The sequence below is a fragment of the Alexandromys fortis genome, unplaced genomic scaffold (assembly GCF_014885135.2).
Source record: "Alexandromys fortis isolate MF-2015 unplaced genomic scaffold, M_Fortis_MF-2015_v1.1 scaffold_163, whole genome shotgun sequence".
NCBI classification, from domain to species: Eukaryota; Metazoa; Chordata; class Mammalia; order Rodentia; family Cricetidae; genus Alexandromys; species Alexandromys fortis.
Window position 1 is genome coordinate 3,242,538 of NW_026068085.1, and position 5,140 is coordinate 3,247,677.

Sequence of the window (5,140 nt, forward strand, 5' to 3'; positions counted from 1 at the left end):
CTCTCTCTCTCTCTCTCTCTCTCTCTCTCTCTCTCTCTCTCTCTCTCTCTCTCTCTCTCCCTCCGTCCCTCTCTCCCTCCCTCCTTCTCTCTCTACCATCAGTTGCAGGCTCTCCCTAAATCCCCTTCTTGGGATGCTGCCAAACTAGGTTTGGATCTCTGTTTTCTGCAGTGAACCATGGGCATGCCTAACAGTGATCTTTGAAGTCTCCAAAAGGAGGATGGGGTCCAACAACAATGACTCCTCCAGGACTCTGATGACATCACTAAGTTGGAAAACACAACTTGAGGACTGGCTTTAGGCTACAAACTGATCAGAATAATTTTAAGGTGGCTAGCTGAGATGATTTAGCCTAATAGATTACCTGGACTTGAGACAAGCCCTGCACTTTCCCACTATGCATAGACTGTACAAAAATGATACAGCTACCTCTTGCAGGACTTGACAATAACCAAAATTTTTATTTTCAGGATCCCCTATAGATGCTATCACTCCCAGACAGCAGGAAGTAAATTGAGGAATATGATGCCCACATTCCCAAAAGGTATGTTAGGTGGTGTTTGGTTGTTCAATGGATATTTTTACATTGTTTAGGAGGTTACTTACAAATTACTATTGGTAATGATCAGGGAAAGAGTTAAAATAGAGGAAATTAGACTCCAGGTTCTTTCTTTTAAAATAAAAAAAGGGAATATATATGATAGGGAGGATTATTGAATTTACTCTGAAAAGAAAAAAAGGGGAGATATAGATGTGATAAGATACAAAGATAAGTCATTTAATCAATTTTTAAAAAAAAATACTAGTTTTAAATGTTTACATTGGATTGGACTTTTTTATATTGCATACAAATTGCTTTGTATATTTCTACAAATCTGAGATTAATGTGTTAAAACATACTGTACATACATTTCTAATCATGTTATATAAGGTATTGTATCTATATAACTCATTTAACAATGTAATGTAAATTTCTAGTACTTGAAAATTATCATTACCAACTCTTTAGGATAAGAAGGAAATACAAGTTAGGAGTTAATTACCTAGTATAATTGAACTTGTAATCATATTAGGTATGTTCTCAAGGTCAAACAAAGAGATATTTTAGATCAGATGATGGCATGTAAGATGTTATAATAACCTAAGTTTCTTTTTTTGGACAATGAGATATGTCTGATCCTGGTAGCACCAATCTACTTCAGAGAAGATAATGGGCATCAAAGAAACTTCACATGGAGTTTACTAGCTTTGTGGCAAAAGTAAGCTACTGGGCAAGCCTTGCCTTGACTTTTGGCAGTATGTTGTCCTAAATGGGCAAGCAAGACACAAAAGAAAATGACTTCCAAACATTGTCAAGACAAGGGGGGACGGCCCTTCAGAATATCCTGCTTCACAGAAAAGTCTATTGGTTATGCTAGGTTTGTAAGCCAAAGATGGATACCCCAGTGTTGCAGAAGAACATTGGGTGACTGTCTAGGTAGCCAACCGTTTCTGTCATTACTCACATTTTTGTTCACACTTCCTGCTTACTCAATTGAAATATTATTTCCTTCTTGTGTCTCTGAGGTAGTTGAAGATGAGAAGGTTATAGTTACAGTCTCCTTTGTTTACAAAGACTCAGAAAAGAAATTCACTAAAGAAATGTAAAGTATATAAGGTTGAGAGATATCAAAAGATAGTCTTGGATGGGAATGCAAGTTGTGGTGAAAAGTAAATTAGGTACAAAAACTTGAGCTCACCAAGAAAAGATAGATGTGAAGTATTTCCTTTGAATTTGTCAAATGCAAATGGACTAGATATTGTTGATATATTTGTTTTCTGCATATATTATTTATAGTTATTATACTTATTGTATATAGTTTTTCTCATATTATGTATAACTTTTTCTTATTTTAGTCAAAAATGGGGAAATGTCATGGTATATTATTTGTATTTTGATAAATAAATCTTACCTGAAGACAAGAGGCAAAGCTAAAGGCACTAGAGGTCAGGCAATAGTGATACTCACCTTTAATCCCATGATTGGGAGACAGAGTCAAATGGATCTGTGATCTCAAGTCTACCCTTGGCTACACAAGAACAATGCAGAAACAAATCCAGGTGGTGGTGGCTCACATCTTTAATTACTGTCATAGGGGGTCACACACCTTTAATTTTAGTAGTAGAGGTTCTGTCTGTGGTCATTCAGCTTTGGTAGAGCTAAGAATTCTTTAGTGGCTTGGCCACTTTGCTTTTCTGGTTTTCAGGCTGAACCCGAATTTCTGTCCCTGGGTTTTTTACTGTGCATGCTATGGCTTCCAACCTGAGATTCTCTGGTAGTTGGGCATCACACAGAACCTTTACACTAATGTCTTCTATCTTATTGTTGGAAACCTGGAGGCTTCTCAGGTTTTGGTTTCTGCTGAGGACTTCAGCCAGGTCTTGGCAGCTGCTAGTGGTGTTGAGAAATGCCTCCAACAAAGTGACTTCAGGACACTGTCAAGGAGACTCAGAATCTTACAGAGAACCTTTAGTTCTTCATCCTTCAGGTCACTGGAGCTGTTGTCTAGGTGTCTTGGGGTTTTGTTTCACTTAAGAACATCAGAAAGGTAATCGCAACACTGCTCACTGTGGGAGCACTTGGACAACACAACATGCTTCAGGCTGCAGTCTGGATGGCACAAAGCCTTGCACAAAGGGTACATCCCTTTGTCCAAGTTGTTTGATGCAACATTAAGATGCTTCAATGTCTTGTTGCTAGTCAGGTAGAGGCAAAGATCTTACAGTTATCAGGGAAAAGCTGGCAGCCTGCCACCAGCAGCTTTTATATATTGCATTCTTCCTGGCCCAAGGAACAGTTTCTTGCAGGAGAGGAATGTGATGCTGAGGTTTAAGTACTGCAGTTTAGAGTTCTGTGTCAATGGCTCAAAGAACATGTGGTTATCACACAAGAAGGACCTGTTAATTTCTTTGAGTACTTGAGGGGTACAACTGGGATGTCTCAGATGATTATACAAAACCAAAAGGAAAAAAAAAAAACTAATTTATTGAGATTAGTGTCTTTCACCTGGAGTACCTGGACTTGCTTACTGCTTTTTAGCATGGATCAGACATCTTATCAACAAATGTGTTGCTTTTCCATATAGCTATATTCTTGTTCTTTCTGCAGGACAAAAGAAGAGTTTCTTGAGTGTAGAACAGTACTTTAAGCAGTCGGCGGCTACAATCTCAGCAAAATTATCTTAAGCCACAAACGTAATCTGCTGCTTGAAGTTCATCATCTGCATGACAAAGGCTTCATCCTCCATCTCAAACAGACAGTAAAACAAATTCATGCTATCTACTTGTTTCTGAAGCTCTTTATTGACTCTTAATCATTTCCATACAACTTCTCTTTCACCTCCTGGGACAGATAGTAGCCAAAAAATGCCTCTAGCTTTTCTTGTTCCAGTTGGTATAAAAGGCCAAAGATGAAAAGGGCCCCCAAATCCTCTTTACATTGACTTTCTTTAAAAATCTAAACAGGAACGTCTCTATACATTGAACATCCTTACTAGCATGGTTCCTGTGGCTTTATACCAAATAAAAGATGGCAGCAGAGAAATCCTGAATGGATAGCTGGAAGAATGTGTAAAAATTCTTGAAGTCCCTGTTCTTCAGAAGTATCTTGATGTTCAGCAGTGTGGGGATGTCTGAGTTGACAATCCCATAACCCCTGCCCCAGATCATCCTCATTAAATGCAAATTTGTCAGTCCACTTGCCCTTAGCAGCCAGGGAACACAGGACCCACGGCAGGTCTTGCCTATCCTTACTCGATTAATGGGCACTTTTGGAGATGAACAAATTGAAGATGTAAGTTGTGTACATCAGCAGACAGAGGGCAGGTCTCATCCCTTCTCTGTCTCACTTTTTAGACAAGTATAACCACCCAACTTAGCAAAGGGCAAAGGGCCTTGACATACTGCGAACCTGTTTGTTTCCTCTCACCGATCTGAAGACTTCCTGGACTCTGTTCTAATCTTGGAACAAACATCAGAAATACATCCTCCTACTGCTTTTATCACTTCCCATCCTTATTTTCATTTCTGTGTAGTCCTGTCCTCCAGTTTATTAAAAGTGTCTGGGGTAGCTGTGATGGGGAAAGAGGCTTCTGGGAGTATCTCCCTTCTGAGCAAACTACTCAGCAGTATAGTCACTGCTGCTTCTCAATACAATTATCACACAGCTCCAATTCTGATTTAATCAAATCACAATTTAGCCCTTCCAAGCTATCAATGATAAATGAGAGTTTCTCGGGTTGGGTTATTATTTCCATGATGGGAGCTGAGGATCTGGGATACTCTCTGGACATCAGTTGGACCAGGATTACTGTCTTCAATTGATAAACTTCTTGACATTAGAAGTAAAAGATGTAGGAGAATTTCTTCTGAAACACCAGGCCTTCTGACCAGGCCAGCACTAACGTTTCCTACATCAGTGTCTTGCCGATTCCTGCCACTCCTTTCAGGAGCACTGCGTGTGGCTTCTTCTTGGTTGTCTTTGATACAAAAGGGTGTTCAAAACAACTGCATTTATCCTGGGTGAATTTCTGCTTCAGAAAATCCTGAATTGGGATGTTGAACTTTCTGGACCAATTCTGGGTCAGCTTCATCTTCAAATGAGCTTGATCTATCATTGAATGTCCAGCAATCTCTCTTGCTGCCCACTCACTGAGATCCTTCCAATTGATCTTCTTGAAGGTTTTGAAGGTCACATCTTAGGCTTTCTTATCAGAATAGTTCATCAGTAAGTTTTCAAGGTCTTCCCAAGATGTTTTCTTCACTTCGGTTCAAGGAATCTTTCAGCCCATACTGCATGATCTCCTGCTTGAGGACTTCCTTAAACTTCATGAATTCTTCCGGTTTAGATCTTCTAGGTATCATTTAAAGCCATACTCAGGAAAGAAAGACGCCATTCCATCTTAAAGTAGAATCAGCAGGTCTTCAGAGAGACAAGTGCCAGGAGTCAGACACAGGATTTTTAAAAGGATGGGGGAGAGCCAGATTAAAGTTGGTGGGATTGTCATTGGATCCAGTCCCAGTAAGTGTTGAAGGGTTCAGTCTAGTAGAAAAGTTTGTTTTTCCTTAAAAAAAAATTAAATAGAAGCACTGAAAAGTGTCT

At 39.3% G+C, this 5,140-nt stretch overlaps 1 pseudogene; it reads right to left on the reverse strand.

The window, feature by feature from the left end:
- Window positions 1–4,934, reverse strand: part of LOC126488621 (NACHT, LRR and PYD domains-containing protein 4C-like) — a 5,815-nt pseudogene extending 881 nt beyond the window's left edge.
- Window positions 4,935–5,140: the final 206 nt, after the last annotated feature.